Source organism: Cygnus olor, chromosome 2 (genome assembly GCF_009769625.2).
Source record: "Cygnus olor isolate bCygOlo1 chromosome 2, bCygOlo1.pri.v2, whole genome shotgun sequence".
Lineage (NCBI taxonomy): Eukaryota > Metazoa > Chordata > Aves > Anseriformes > Anatidae > Cygnus > Cygnus olor.
Window position 1 is genome coordinate 152067890 of NC_049170.1, and position 17633 is coordinate 152085522.

The following is a 17633-nucleotide window of genomic DNA, read 5'->3' on the forward strand; positions in this document are numbered from 1 at the left end:
AAGACAGCCTACCAGTGATAAACCAGCTGTTTTAGCATGTGGTAGCATGCACTAACAGCTGCTGGGCACAGCTGCCAAAGCGTGCCCATGAAATTATATGGAAGGGACATGGCAGAAGTTAATGTGCTCCAAGTAAATGAAAGAGAGCTGCTGTCTGTGGAGAAGAATAATGTCTTTTGTTGACTTCAGCTGCCCCCAGACAAAACAGTGAATAGTTTCTGAAAGATGAAACCTTGAGAAAATGGTCTGCTCTCTTCATACATACCACATCTTTTCGCATACACTGAAATATAACCAGGCAGAGAACGCAGCCTTTTTTCACACCTGTGCATGTTATCCTGTCTTAAGCATTTTATCTTTTGCCTATTGTGTTTCCATAACATGAATAGGGACCTTTTTTTTTCCAAGAAACATCTCTTATCATACTGATATGGTCTGAAGCCACATTATAGGGACAAGTCCTCTTCACCAAGCCTTGTCAGGGACAACTACAATCATCTGGCAATAAATTGTGCCACAGTTATATATTTCTTCTGCTCATCTCCAGTTACTTGTCTCCCACTGCCAGCAAGTGACTGACTGAAGTCCACTTTCATCCGCTCCTGTGATGTGACAGAAGGCAGTGGGTATTGCTGTCTGCACTGGGTCAGCCATGAGCGACATAAAGCTAAAGAGCTGGGCACGGAGTGCATAGAGCACACAGAGCACTTACTATCTCACAGAAATTCAACAGACACCATTCATCTTGTCTAGGCTAACTGGAGAATATGTTAATGACCAGCCAGTAAGCAGCCAAACACACACAGGGAAAACTGCTGAAAAAAAAAATGAATCGTTTCATTACGGAAGCAGAATGCTTTGGCATTTTGCAGAGTTTGTACATCCAAACAAAACAATGCAATTGCTTCTGCTTTAATCTTGGGCAAGGAATAAGCCAAGAAACTTATTTTTCTGCTAAACTTACCTCCTTCTGACTACCTAGTCATCCCTACCCACTCCTCTGTTTTTTCCACGTATGGAGAGAAAAGGTGGTTTTCTCCACCTTTCTGGAAACAAACTCATCAGAGATATTTTCTTCATCTGTCCACAGGATATTGAGTACTCTACAGCCTAGATTTTTCTAATACTAAGCACTAACTTAACACACATAATTAACTTTACTATTCTCATGAATTCTCAAATAAGTCTAAAATTTTCAGGTTTATATTTATTCTAGTTTTTTTTTTTTTTTTTTCCTCATTGCCCATAGCTGAAAAAAATCGTCGCTTCTTGTGGAGGCTGAGAATTAGGGAAAGGCCAGGGGAGAAAGAGATGTGAGTTCCCTGGGTCAGCAGCACAGCTCAGACTTTGAATATACCCAATCAGCCTGTAAAACTAAATATTGAAAGAAGTAGTCGTTAATTACGTTTTCATAGTAAGTTTATTTGAGAAGAATCTCTTTTTTGATATTCTAGAGGAATAAAAGGTAGCTAAATTAACATATTATTCATGTGCACTTCTCTTCTGATTTAATTGCTGACCTTTTTACCTGTCTTTTATATGCAGGTGGGTCTAGTGACTACGAATAAATAATATGTTATTGGGAGAATGATTGCATGACTTCAGCTTCCACTTCCCTGAGCATGGAAAGAGGCTGCAGATTAAAGTTTATGGGCTGTTGTTACTCCAATCTGTTCGGGACAATCCTTAATGACACTTCGTCATGCACCAGTATCAACGGCACAGAGTTTGGGAAAGAAATTTGCTTCCAAGTAAGAATTCACATGAAGTACAGTGGCATTTCTTAGAGGAGCAAGTCGGTTCACATCCAATATCACCTTTCTTTAGCCTCGGGGGAAAGAGGCACGCTGGTTTTGACAAGGGCTATTCAGAAGTTACATGCAAGTTACACGTGAGGCACTTCAATGTGTCTCCTCATCTGTTCATCGCACCTGTTTTCACCATGTTACATGACCTGGCACTTCCTCTGAAGTTTGTCTGCCTTGCTGGATACCGAATTCCCTGGATAAATGGTAGTTTACCACATATACTTAAAAACAATAAAAATTAAAAAAAAAAAAAAGCAATTCTAGAAGGGTATTACTGTTCAGAGGATGTCATTATAATATTGTCATTAAGAAAGTAGTGACCTTCCTAATTTATACTCAGAAGTGATATTATAGCTGGCTTCTCTCCAATTAGATCCCAGCATGGGGGCATGGTATGCTTTTAACTGCTACATTAGTATGTGTCAGATTCAGACAGACATCTAAAATTATTAGCAGTGATTAATATAATTAATTATCTATTATTAGTTGTGCCCATATTTTGGTAGGACCCTTATGGAGAGTGAGATAATTAGACATATTAGCTGAAAGACATCCAGATAGATTATATCTAAAATGATTAGGAGGTAATAAGACACATTTCCTGCTTTCACAAATAATTCTGTATGTGAGATTGTAGAAAAACAATGCAGTTTACAAGTAATAAATCAGGGCAACGTTAAAGCTGATGATAATTACACTACAAATAGAACTTGGAAAAATATTCTGGCAGAGTTTGTCATCACTGAGCAATACAGCTGTGAGGACTGACTATTCGCAAAGTCAGGGACAGTATGATCAAAGGAAGAGGTGATACTTCAGTGGAGATGACACAATGTTACACATGGATCCTTTCATTTCTTAAAATGGCTTTTTGTTTCAAAAGTGATTAAGCAACTTAAAGAGGCCAACTAAACCCAAATCAAAATGATACTTTTTATTTGTGATCACTCTCTTTTGGACACAAAAATGGAACAAAAAATGGTTTTGTGGGAATATAACACTGGCTGTCAACTCCAAAACCAAATATTCCTCAGGTTTTTTTTTCTTTTTCAAGAAAAAAAAAATCAATTTTTATCTAATCTAAAATTACTTTTCTCCTTATTCTATGGGAGGGTTTTTTTTTGTTGTTTTGTTGTTGTTTTTTAATGTTCAGATGAACAACAAAAAAAAACCACTTTGCTCTACCTCAGGCATGACCCCAATAGGAATTTTCTACACTTTGACACAGTGTGTTAGCTGCATTTTATATTCCAATAAGAAGCACTTCAGACAGAAAAATTTCTCCAGCTTATTACAAATTTCACCAGTCCCTGCTGTGCTGCTCTGAAAAGACACATTGAAGCCTGTCTGTGAAAAGAGGAAGCAAGATACAAAGGAATTACTAGATAAACACAAGCAAGAGATGCACAAAGGTTGTGTTGTCCTTATGAGCTATGTGATAATAGCAATGCACTTGTATTAATAATTATATAATGACAGAATTGGGTCAAAAACATACCATATTGTCATAGTCACATTCATGCCATGAAATGATGAAGATTTACCTGACCTAATGCTGTCACAGCTGACGTGTCCACATTATACAGTCCTATAGGGCAAGGCACTGACTCAGCCCTGAAACCTATCTATGACATCCTTGTGACCACTGGCAGTTCCAACACAGGTAGACATGCGTGTGTTTGCATGTGTTTAATACAATGTGGAATTAAGAGTACTTCAATATCGCACAAAGCAAGAACAGTAGAGATTATCCTTTGGTAAGATACTAAGACAAGAATATTTATTTCTTATAGACTCGAAAATTTGAAAAAATGGCCATTTACTGTAAAGGTCCTTATATCTTTTTCTACAAAAGCTTTTTTTTGCTATGTCCAAGCTGACAAATGTCCATCTTTATGCACTTAAGGATAGCCATTAAAATCCCCTCTAAGGGTTATTGTGCTGACACACAGATGCACAAGAACTCTGCAATATGTTTAAGCCTTGATTAAATATATATAAGTATGTAGGTATTTGGGTATTTGCCACACATTTTAATAAGTTGTTGCCTGTCTTCACTTTTTACAGATTGGGGATTTTGCTGATTCTTTCCAAGCTCACATAATGGAACTATTAGCAACAGAACTTCAGTCAAGAAAGGGTGTTTAGGAGAAAGTAAAGTCCTTTACAAAGCAGTGGACTTTTTTTTTTCTTTTTTTTTTCTCCCTAATACTTAACAGCTAAATATTCTAAACTTGTTAGTGCTGTCTTGGTAACAAGCAACATCTACTGTTACTGTTTTGTATAAAACTATTACCTAAACCTCTGTTGTGTTTTGCCACCACTGTATGCCACTGTTAAGGCAAAAAAGAAAGAAAGATTTTAGTGAGGTTTATAAATTTCTGGTGGGGGTGGACCCTGCTGTCACAAAGGTAAGAGCCACCTCTGCATGTGACAACATGTCCAGGCTAATAATTCTGGCTTTTGATGGCTTACTGTGTGATAAGGATGGTATGTCATTGCACTACTGGGATCATCATTCAGAGTATGAGACAAGCAGCTGCTCATGTTAGACCAGGCTATTTGGGGTCAGAATATCCAGCACAGTATCCTGTCTCCAGCCAGGACCAGCAAGCGGATACAAAGGAAGGAGTATAAGATATGGGCAGGCATGCAGTGATTCCTCTCCAGGGTGCTTTGCCAGGCTCCAAATCACTTATGACTCACAGACTTCTTGGAGAGTTGTATTTGCTTTTAACAACCTCCAGTAGAGCTAGACTCCATGAACTTGGCTAGTCATTGCTAGCAAACTTTTAGTACCCACAGCATCCTGAGACAGGGAGTTCTGTAGCTGCATCACACACCAATGAACTCATTTTCCTAGGGGCTTCTCCCACCAAAGGGCTTGCTCTCTCAATTCAAGCAGTTCTTTTGTGCCCTTCCCTTCATTGCCAATAGAAGCTCAGATAAGCTGCAACTCTAGAGACAGGAAAACATATTCTAGATGACTGATAACCTGTCTTTTGAAAACCAGAGTGCCCAGCATTTTCTTCTATCTGTCTACTCACAATCCACATTCATCACCTGTTCACCCACACATCTCTGCTGGCTGTGAGACAAATGCCTTTTTGCTTCCCAAGGACAACAGACCTATTTCCTAAAGCAGGTTGCCAAAATCTGTCAGCTTATTTGTTCTTCTGCCAACCCTCATGACCAGTAGACTCCTTGCTCCACCAGAATGGAACATCTCCATCTTTCCTGCACTCCCCCACTCTGAGCAGGAGCAGAGTTGAAGGGTCAAGGTACCAAGCAGCACTGGTTCAGCCAAAATTGGGGCCACAATTACTTGCCAGTGGAACTGTTTAGCTGCTCCCAGCAGTGCCCTTCTGCAGGCAGCTACCTCTTTTGATGATGCTTGAAGTCAGGTCCATTTTTTTTCTTCTGGAACATTTATAACCTCCATCCAAGATGAAATCCAAGCAGAAAGTCTGGTTTTAGAGATGTTTCCCCACCATTTCCTGCTTCTAAATTTGTAGTATGATAAATTTTTAATGATTTTTCCCCCTTTGGTAAAAAGTAAGCTGCAAACATCCTGTGAATGAAAAACAATGTAGGGATTAAAAATAATTATAACAGATGACTCATGGGTCTACAGTGGTTTTTGCATCAGCAAATAAAATTGGTCAGGATAAATGGAAAAAAAAAGTGTATTGCAGTTTAACTACCAAATGCATCTTCCACACAGTCATTATGGATCCTTTTTCAAATGAAGTCTTTTTCATCCTAGATCACCCAGCTATATTTTGCATTTGCAATTTTTTTTAAATTAAAGAAGTGAAAGAAGAAAAATGGAGTGAATGCTCAAAATGACACCTTTCCAGAACAAAAGGCTCTCCAAAATGCAAACAATTACAGAGGTCTTCTATACTATGTATTCACTCATACACAGGAAAAAACACAGTGAAGAAGGAAAGAATTGCTGTGCCAAGTGAAGAGTTTGCCAGGTTTTATTTATTTGTTGTTTCTCCCTCCCAGTCCTCCGCTAAAGCTCTTGGAATTCATCAGCATTTTAACTCAGGGACTCTTTTCCCCATAGGATCACAAGCTCTGCCAGACTGGACCAAAATGGCCAATTAATATGGTAAACTGTTGCCGATGTTCTTCTGCAAACAATGGTCAGTACCAACTATTTGAGGGGAATACTGGTGTGGGAAGATGAACTAAATGTTGGCTAGCATACTAGAGTATTAACTAGTTTCTCCTTAAAGGATTTTTTCTCCTGATCTGTAATAGTTGGGAACTGGAAATATGTTAGGATTCCTTCCCTTGAAACACATATCTTTTCCTTAATAGTCTTTCCTGGATCTGTTTCTTTTCTTACCTACATTTGTGTTTTCTATTAAAAAAAAAAAAAAAAAAAAAAAAAAAGTTTTCCAGTCAGCTCAGAGAGAAGGAGAGCTCCCATCCTTAACAAGTTGCTGAAGAAATCCTTAAAAAGTTGCTGAAGCTTGCTCCCACAGGCTCAGTTCAGGAAGGACAGCATCCCGTGGGAGGGACCCCACGTGGAGTAGGGGCAGAGAGGGACCGTGAAGGAGCGTCAGAGATGAAGTGCTATAGACTGACCAAAACCCCCACTCCCCATTCCCCTGTGCCACTCGGGGGCATGAGATAGAAGAGGGTGGATGGGGGGAGAAGGTTTTTTTTTGTTTCTTTCCTTTGTTTCTCACTTCTCTAGCCTGTTAGTAATAGGCAATAAATTTTATTATCTCCCTACTCTGAGTCTGTTTTGCCCATAACAATAATTGCTGAGCGATCTCCCCATCCTTATGTCAGCCCCTGAGCCCTTTGCATCGTAAAACCACCACAAGGGCTCACACTGCTGTTGCCATCACCCACCTCCTGAATACAGCTCGATGCTTACAGCGGTCACCCAGCAACTTCCTAGACTGTAGTTCCTTTTTAACAAAGAGGATTCATGGCCACATTTCCCACATATTTAACCACCAGGATATATCAAGTAGATAGCAATACTGACATGCCTCAATTGAAGCTGAGTCACTGTGGCCAGACCACAGGAGGTGGATTACATAGCTGAGTGGGTGTTAGGGTCATGTCCTGTTCCATGGACTATTCATGCACTTTGTGTTGGACAGCTGATGGCTGTCTCCCAGTCACCACTGTTCTACAATCTGCTAATTAAAGCATTTGCTCAGGAACTGAATCCCTCAGGGCCTCATGCTAGAAACCTTCCCATAAAACCAGTACAGCATTCAGAGAATAGCTTTTCTTAGGAGTTTTGATTACAATGAGTACCCAATTCGCTTCTGTATTGAATGGAGCATACTGAATGCCATTCCACTCTGTTTTCCCTGAGGTCAGGTATTCTTCATTATCTTACTGGTTTGCCTTTTTGAGAGGTTTTTTAGTGGTGCATAGGTGGGTTGAGATGGATGTGGTGGTTTCCCAACAGTAGATAGCTCAAAGCCACCATGCCAGTCTTGCACTCTCCCTACTCAAAAGGACAGGAGGAGAAAATACAATGAAAAAAAAAAAAAAAATCATGGGTTCAGATAAGGGCAGGGAGATCACTCACCAATTACTGTCACAGACAAAACAGACTCAGCATAGGATAATGTAATTTAATACCTGTTGATAACACTAGATAGTGAGAATGAACAGCAAACTAAAAACACCTTCCCCCCACCCACCATCTTCTACCTCCTCCCCCCAAGTGGCACAGGGGAACAGGGAATGGGGGCTGCGGGGGCTGCCCACAGGCAGCAGCTCTTCCACAACTGCTCCCACACGGCTCCGTCCCACGGGGTCCATCCCCCAGGAGCAAACTGCTCCAGCATGGGTCCCCCACGGGCGGCAGCTCCCCCCAGACCCCCTGCTCCTGCGTGGGCTCCTCTCCACGGGCTGCAGCTCCGGCCCGGGGCCTGCTCCTGCGGGGGCTCCTCTCCACGGGCTGCAGCTCCGGCCTGGGGCCTGCTCCTGCAGGGGCTCTCCATGGGCCACAGCCTTCTCCAGGCCACATCCACCTGCTCCACCGGGGGCTCCTCCACGGGCTGCAGCGTGGAGATCTGCTCCATGTGGGACCCATGGGCTGCAGGGGGACAGCCTGCTCCACCAGGGGCCTCTCCACAGGCCGCAGGGGAACTGCTGCTGCGTGCCTGGAGCACCTCCTGCCCTCCTGCTGCACTCGCCTTGGGGGCTGCAGGGCTGCTTATCTCACATTTCTCACTCCTCTCTCCCAGCTGCTGTTGTACATTTTTCCCTGTTTCTTAAATCTACTCTACCACAGGCACAACCAGTGTCACTCACTGGCTCAGGTCTGGCCAGTGGCAAGTCCCATTTGGAGCTGACTGGAATTGGCTCTCTCTGACATGGGGCAGCTGCTGGGCTCTGCTGACAGAGGCCATCCCTGCAGCCCCCCTGCTACCAAAACTTTGCCACCCAAGCCCAATACAATGAGGTTACCAGGAAAAGGGCAGTAACACTGTTACGGAGACAAGAACCTTAAAGCCTCCCTGCTTTTGACCTACTACAGCAGAGTTAACTAGCTCTGTGCCTAAAGGACTTGTCTTCACCCAACAGACACAATGGTAAGGCTAGCCCAGGTATCTCTGCATGAGTTTACCACATATTATAAATGTATGCATTGTTTTGCCTTCATTCCACCTGTTATGATCCATCCTTCCCTGTCTCTATCATACCTTAATGCTCCTATCACAGTTATCAGTGGGAACCTCCTAGAGAGCACTCTAAGGACTTTTCCCTGCTTCTGGGCTGTCTCTATTTGTGGGTAGAAAAGCCAGCTCTAAAAAAGGGAACTGTAAACATGTCATTGGCAAGCCGCCTGTGCTCAGCACCTCTAGCACCTCTGAAGTTCCCAGATGTGACAGAAAAAATTAGGCCTGGAAGGTGGGAGGATGGAGCCAGACTCAGGCTTGGGAGTTCAGCAGAACTTGCAGGGTCGAACTAGATGGGCCTCAGGAGAAGGGGCTAGGAGATTTATAGTCGGGACAGTTGCTGGCTCTGGGCATCAGGCCAACCTCATTATCTTAGACACAGCCAAAGAAGATGAACTCGCAGCATACAAACCTTGCACTGCAAACCACTTATACAGCTCTGCTGTGCTAATTATGTTAGTACTGATTCCTCTTTCCCTTCCAGCCTAAGCATTCCCTCCTTCAGACTCACATGTCACTTGGAATTTGGACTCATCCTCAACTCCCAGCACACACCCTGCCATTTACTGACCTGTTCTCTGTTAATAGCCACTGTGCTTATGTTAGCAAGACAGGCATTTTGGTTTGGTAGTAGATGAAGTCATTCCTGTGTACAATTTGTAAATATCTCTGGGAGGAAAGACAAGACATTTTATCATCAGTGATTGGGGCCCATCTCTGAACTTTTTTGAGGCTCTATAAATACTTCCTCTCATAAATGGCTTGAAAAACAAGCCATCAGCTGAATAAATAAATCCAGATTGAGGGGTCTGCACCAGTTCAGCCTACTCCTGCTAACAACGCTCCGGATCAGCATATGGGAACAGACTCATAAAATGCCTCCTCTTTCAACAGCTGCCAGCCTGGCTTAAGAGAAGTTTTTTTCAACTGCCTGCTACATCCCTTTCTCCCTTCCCTGAATAGGGCTGTTCAACTTTCAAGTCAAAACATGACCAAAACAAGAAAATATTTTCTTTGCCTAGCCCATGACCTTAAGAAGTATGGTCCACATAGAAGACAAGCACATGAACACACATGTCTTTAAGCACATAGATACATCTGTATTTTCAGACAAAGGCTCATAAAGAGCTTGCACATTAATTTTTTGACTGAACTGGGCTTAGTGCTATAAAGATTAATGCATAGATTAGGATTTGGCAATAGTCAATTTTTTATAATACTTTTATTTGAATTACTCGCACGTGCATCTGAAATAGTCTTGTTTGTTAGAGCCCCAGAAGGCCATTATCATAATGGTGGTTGGGCAAGCTTAATGCAAAGCTTTCCAAAGAAAACTAAATTTTAGATTAGTTTACTTCAGGATCAAGCTCCTTCTTAATCACATCACATTCCTGTTTCTTAGGGAAAACTTCTTTTCCAAACATTTTCTGGAACTAAACTTCTGGTGTTTGTTTTGGATAGGTTGATATTGCTGCAAATCTTAACCATGTGGAAAGTCCAACAGCAATCTGTGCAGAGCTGCCGCTGGTTAAAAGCAGTGCAGCATGTTCACTTCTGTAAAAGATAAATGCTTTTATCAAAAGATCAGGTCTAAGTTAGAGGATGACATCTGGTTTATAATAAAAGTGGAGTGCTCTCTCCATAAGGTAGAGCTCCAGACTGCCTGCTTATTTATTACTAATAAATGTTGTAACTGAAAAGGATTTAAGGCAGTGATTACAACTTTTCTGTAATTCAGGATTTTTTATGGTTTGAGGAAAGAAAATCTTGGTCCATTGACATTGGTAGAAAATCAAGGATTTCTGCCACCCTCCCAAGGACACACAAGCATCTGTTCACAGTCCACAATTAAGGTGTTCCAGTTTTGTCTTGTAATAAATACAGTTGAGATTAGTAGCCATTTTTTATTTAAGACTGGAGCCATTAACTAAACAAGACTGAGGAGCATTGATCTGAGCTACTTAGCTAATCAATATTTCTTTTGCATGCTTATCTGGAAATTTGTGGTCCTCCCAATTTCAGTTACATTTTACCAATTAAAATAACAACTGTTAAGCTTGGATTTATTTTTACAAACAACCTGATCTGAGAAAAAAGATTTTACTGCCTGTTATAAAGGCCATAAAGGCACCATCTCAGTACGAGAGATCACATTGGCTTCTGATGACTGCACATCTTTTTGATGGCTCAGTAAAACAGCATATTTGCAATAGAAACCTTAAAGGAAATGGAGGTGCAATACAGATAACACATTAATTTATTTTAGAAACCTATAGCATATCCCTGCATAATTTGCAAAACTGTGAAATCTGTTGTTTGGGCAGAAGGGTGCAATGTTTTGTTGTGTTTCCACTACAGATTGCCTGTTCAGGAAGGAGTAGAGGAGACCTTCAGGAAACTGTAAGGAACCAAACATTCACAGGCCTTAGTATTTATGGCGGACTTCACCTACCGCAATATCTGATGGAATGGCAACACAGCATGGCATGAGCAGTCCAGGAGTTTTAATTGTGAGGCCATCCTTGATTATCTTGGAAAGGTCATGGTGGTCACGGGAGGTTCCTGAAGACTGGAAGAAAGCAAATGTCACCCCTATCTTAAAAAAGGACAAGAATAAGGATCCAGGGAACTACAGGCTGCTCAGCCTCACCTCAGTCCCTGGTAAGGTAATGAAGGAAATAATGTCAGATATCACTTCTAATCATAAGACAAGCTTATTTAGAGTAGTCAACTTGAATATACGAAAAGGAAATCATGCTTGACCAACTGGTAAACTTCTCTGATGAGATGACTGGCTCAGTGGATGAGGGGAGAACAGAGAATGTTGCCCATCTTGACTTAATAAGGCTTTGACATTGTCTGTCATTACATCCTCATAGAAAAACTAATGCAGTACAGGCTGAATAAGTGGACCATGAGGTGGGTTGAAAACTGGTTGACCTGTCCAAAGGGTTGTGATCAGTGACACAAAGTCCAGTGGAGCCAAGTCACCTGTGGATTGATGCTGAGGCCAATACTGCTAAACATCTTTATTAACCTCAATCACCTGGATGACAGAACAGAGTGTACAGGAAATTTGCAGGTGGCCCCAAGCTGGGGGGAGTGGTATATATGCCAAAGGATTGTGCTGCCATCCAAAGGAACCTCAACAGGCTGAAGAAATGGGTGACAGGAAATTCATGAAGTGTTGAACTTCTTGTTGAAAGAAGTTGTTCAAAGTCCTACATCTTCAGTGGAACAACCTCAGGCACCAGGATATGCTGAGGGACAACAAACTGGAAGGCAGCTCTGCAGAAAAGTACCTAGGAGTCCTGGTGGACTCCAAGTTAAACACAAGTTAGCAGTGTGACCTTGCCACAAAGAAGGCTAATGGTATTCTTGGTGAGGCTACACCTGGAGCACGGTCTCCAGTGCTAGCTATCCAGTACAAGAAGATATGGACTTCAATGAAAGGCCACTAAGATGAGTGAGGGACTGGAGCACCTTTCCTATGAAGAAAGGCTGAGAGTGTTGGGACTGTTCAGCCTACAGAAGAGGAGGCTCAGGTGTAAACTCATCAATATGTATACATACCAGATAGGATTAATGAAGATAGGGTATCCAGACACTTCTCTGTAATGCCCACTGACAGGGGAAGAGGCAATAGGAACAAACTGAACAATGGAGGTTCCACCTTAACATCAGGAAACACTTCCTGTGAGGGTTGCCAAACTACAGCACTGATTGCCAAGCGAGGTTGTAGAGTCTCCCTATTTGGGAGTACTCAAAACCCAACTGAACATGATCTAGTGAAGGATCGTTTGCCACTTTGGCAGTGATGCCAGACCAAGTGACATAGTAGCAGGTTTCCTTCGCCAACACTCAAAAACTGTGAATGTTCAGTTCTGAGTCAGCAGCCAAAAGCTGGTGCTGAGGATGATTCACAGTCACAATTCAGACTATTTGGAAGAAATTAAAGACATTTTATTTTAATAAGGTTATTAGAGGTTTGGATTTAGCTGTCACAGGTATGCCCTACAGCAAAGAACTTACCCCATATTTCCCATCTTTATGTCTCCCTTAAAAAATGGTTGTATTTTGCACTCTGGTATTTGGTCTGGACATCACTCTAGCATGCTGCACTGGCCCAACCACTCTGTTACTTTTGTTGTATCCCAGTGCCCAGATACCTGTTCTTATTCATGGTAGTTGCAGAGAAAGTCAGACCAGAAGTGGAAAATCTAATGAAAGGATGGAAGAAGGTTGGGAGAGTGCGGAGGAGGATGTGAGCCTTCCATCCTCACTGACATCAGAAGACTGCAGATGAAGCTGTTGAGTTCACAGTAACGCACTTGGACAAATCTTCCCAACAGGGTAAAGTAGGACACAAAGGTTTCTGTTATTTTTCAAAGATATCCTTGAATTGCAAGACTTTACATTTTCCAGATTTCACAAAACTGATTACTTCAAGTTCATGTTAGTAGATTATTTCTTTAACTGGCCATAGATGGTAATTAAATATGGTTTTTGTTGTTGTTGTTTGGTATTTTTTTTCCAAATGTCATTCTGAGACATTTTTCCTTTAAAGCTTATTCCACTACTAATATGAACTGAACAAGGATGTTATCCCAAGGTGTTTTAAATAAAGTGAAGGTAAAAGGCCTCTTATACCTGGCCCTTCCAGGTAAAAGTAGACAGTTGAATAATATTGCAGTCATGCTACCTTTTAAAATTTTAATTTATTTCACTTATTTATTCAAGTGCTCAGTAATATGAGTAGAAAGTAGATGTTGTAGCTAGTTTATACTATATTTATCCTATGCTTTTAGTATATGCTCATAGTTAATATTCATAAATGTTCATAATATTTATGAGATGTATGCTTATATCTGGCTTCAGATAAACTTTAAGGGAGATTAATAAATACAGGTTTAGAAAAAAAAATAAGACAAGTGTTTCTGAAAAAAGTAGGAAGTGGTGTTTCAATTTATATGTCATTATTATTAAAAAAATCCATCCTCATTTGAGTGGGAAGAAAATGATATTAAAATTTTATGACCTAACTCTCTAAAAAGAAATTAAATATTCTGAGTACTTTAACACTTCAAAGGCAACTGCCTTTGCCTAATTATTTTATGCTTTTCAGGGGATAGAGAGCACCCACCAACCCTGTGTCTCACCGTCCCTGTAAGTCTCACCATAAGCTAAATTTGAGTGATACTATTATAAAAACTGTAGTTTACTTTCAGAAGAAGTGAAGGTAACTAGAATCATAGAAAAGGGAAACAAAAAATAAAATAAAATGAGACATCTATGGACTGAATATGGAGACACAGTCACTGTTCAGTTCCTTTTGTGCATATATACTTTCCAAAACCCAAAGGGATTACCCAAATGCATGTTTACTCAATCTCTAATTTTACTAGAAATCTAGGATCATTTCTAATTAAGTTTAAAAGAAAGCAGAAGGCCCATTCCACAGGATATTGAATAATTCTGACATTTATTTTTCATCTGAAGCACAACCCAAAGCTAACTGATTCATCCCCTAAGATTTTTTTTTTTTCTAAATCGTATTTAGAATTAAAAGCTCATAAATAAATAAATAAATAAATAAATAAATAGATTTTAATGGCTTTGCTCCAGACATTATTTCTTCCATTTTAATAAACTATATATGTATATATAGTTGAAATCAGTTACTTTCAGGTGAAAAAAAAAATATTCTACTCTAAAAGCAACAGGACAGAACATTCAGTTATGAAAATGCATTCAGTTGGGATACATGGGAGTAAACATGAATTTTCACCACAAAAAGAAAAAAAAAAGTTTCTCCAAAATACTTCACAAGGAGTCACTTTCTAATGGTAAATTGCTTCTGTTGATGATATCCAAACTGGCTGAAACTCCTGCCTGTGAAGAACTGTTTGCTCAGTTTTCTTACCTTCTTTATATTTGCACTCCTCTTTGCAATATACTGCTTGTCAGAATGATTCAGTATTTGTCTCCTTATCACCTCATACTTAAAAGCCCAGCATTAAAACCCCATGAAAACCCAAATGGTACCTTCCTTCTAAGGCAGGTAATACCTTCTTTCTGCTCAGAATCCTAAAAGATGAAATAAGGAAAGAGGTAATTTACTCTGTCATCTTACTTCAAATTGGATTTAATTATATGTAATTATATATAAATTAAGAAATATTTGTAATTTTTTTCCCCAAAACATACAGTGATTTAGACTCCAGACAACCTGTTTTCTACTTTGTGCTTCACTTCTTGCACCATTATAGAGTTTAAAATAGTATCTAATCTTGAATAGTGGAAATTTCCCTTGTTTGAAGCTTAAATCCAATAGGTCTTCAATTGGTCTCCATTTGTCAGGAAGCAGGTTATTGCCTAGTCTTCTTGGTGGCCTTTTCTACATCTGAAAACTTTCACAGCATCTCCAGTCGGTCTTTCCCTTTCTAGACCAAGCAGATGTTATTCATTCAGTCTTTCCTTGTAGCTCACAGTATCTGGATGTCTGACGATCTTATCTGGGCTATCATCTTCCAGTCCAAGTTAGGCCACTTCTTTTGTGAACTGAATACTTGACCTTGAATTTCAGCATATGTGGCCCAGGTAAGTTACTCCAAGCATCTAACACAGTATCAGCACTATATATATACATATATATATTTAACAGCATGATATTGTTGGATCATATTAAAACCATCTAATTAATTTGTAAAGAAAAACAAATCTTAGTATATTTCCTGTCCCCAAAATTCTGCGCTCACCTCAGAAATTTGCAAATTGCTCTAAGAAGGATGTTTGCTTTAAAAAGTGAAGGGTACATATCACAAGATATGACCTGATATGATATAACATCTAAAATTTAATCTCTCTTTCTATAGCGTTCTCATTTATGTTCACCCATATGCATTTGTATTTGCAAAATTTTCCCCTTTAGAGCGAAAATATAATACATCAAGAAAGGAACTGCACTAAAACCTTATTTGAAATGCCCCAAAATGCAAATAGATATGTAAACAAAGAGGCAAAGGAAGAATAAACAAGAAGTAGTTATAACAAACACTTTATTAAAGGATGGACTTGTGTTTGCATGGGGAAAAACAAAACAAACTAACAAACAAACACCTGCAAGTTCCTTTAGGTTGCTGTTACAATCCCCATTCATTATTCATTTTAACATAGAAGTGTTAAAATTTCAGAATAATTAATTTAAGTTACTGCCATTTATTCAGATAAAGATGTTTATAAAGATCCAAAAATTGAGGAATTTTTGTTGTGGAGCAAATAATGATGACAATGGCATTTTCTCCAGACTTCCTGAAATGATCACAAAGCAAATTATGTACAGAAGTGTTTCCTGCATAGGAAAGTCTTGAATACTGATAACACTGCAGGGTCTTCAAGCACGTTGTGGGTGCTGATGGCAGGGATGCTAACATCCATTTGTGCTTAGGAAATCAGAACTTTCAGGCATTTCACCTGCCAGGGTGAACCATCTTGGGAAGAACAATAGAGTCTTCCCACCGCTAAGCAATGCTCATGTGAGATTTTGTTTTGTATTTCCCATGAAAATTGTAATTGTATGTGAAAAGAAATGATAATTTGTGGCAGTCTTCTGGGCAGTGATGGCCTGGAGCTCTGCTGAGGTTATTGCAGTCTCCTTTCTGGACTTACCATCTACAATGGAGAGGAATCATAGAATCATAGAATGGCTCGGGTTGGGAGGAACTTAAAGATCATTTAGTTCCAACCCCCCTGCCATGGGCAGGGATGCCACCCACTAGATCAGGTTGCCCAGGGCCTCACCAAAACTGATCTTGAACACCTCCAGGGATGGCGCATCCACAACCTCTCTGGTCAACCTGTTCCAGTGCCTCACTATCCTCTGAGGACACTGGAGGTGTCCCATGTGAGCAGCTACTTTAAGGAGTTGTAATCAGAATCCAGTGATCAGCTTATTCTATAAATACCTCACTTCCAATGGAAAGGCAAGGTGAGCTAGCAGAAAGAAAAAAAAAAAAAAAAAGAAAAAAAAACAACTTGATTTCTCATCTCAAATAGGCATTTTATCAGACCAGATTTCCCTTCCCACCTTTGCCTGTGTTTTTAAAGCAAGCTGCTAACTCATGAAAGGCAGCATCACGGGTTACAGGCACTGCATTCGCCAACACTGAAATTCACCCAGCAGCTGCCTTGTAAAACCCTGATTGTAATATAAGCACTTTTTAAATCTTTGCTGCTCTTGAGATGGAAGCAGAGTATAAAAAAAAAATTAAATCAAAACTTGGTAAGCTCACACACACACACACACACACATCTCCCCAGGATAAATGGCAAGTATTTTAGGGAGGCTTCTCCTTTGTTTTTCCTGAGGGCTGACTAATTTGGCTGTGGTTTAATGTTATATGGTTCATTTCTTCAGCACATAAATATAATTCAATAGAAAAGCACAGCTTCTGCATGGGTAAGGTTGCCTGTCTCTCCTTGGGCGGGCATGGCCCTTGTCTCACCAGGGGACAACATCACCATCTGCTCAGCACCGCCAGGTCTCTCCCTCACTGAGGCCATTACTCATTCATGCACAAACACAACATTAAGGTTGCCGAACCCTACGTGTAAATGGCTGGGAAAAAAACATAAGGGAGGCTGCCCCACATATAAATCAATCCCCACCCTGCTGGCACACACATTTTAATAGACTCTACTGCAGGGATCACCTCTCTCAGCAGGACCCCAGTCTTGTAGACAGACCGCACTGCAATGATTTGTAGTGTGCACTCAGGCAGCCTGTTGCCAGCATCCCCTCCTTTGATGGAGGGCGGGATGGGGAGATGTGATTTCAGGCTTGTAGACAGAGGAAGGATGGTGAGGAAGCTGTAAACTGACCCAGAGAATTGGATTTGACCTCTGTGTCTTTCAGTGGCATAGGAGGGGGTAAGTACTGCCCTTAGACTATGCTCTGGGAGGTGGTGGATGATTTGCAGCTTGCCTGAAAACTAAGAGCTGCATTTTGTGTTCAGAGAGAGAGAGGGACAAGCTAAGGCACAAGCTCTGAAAACCCAAGTATTAGGCATAACACTCTGGGCATCCCCAAATTAGCCCGTGTTTATAATTCTCCATGCATTCTCACTGACAGATAGAGAGAATTACATCTTAATAT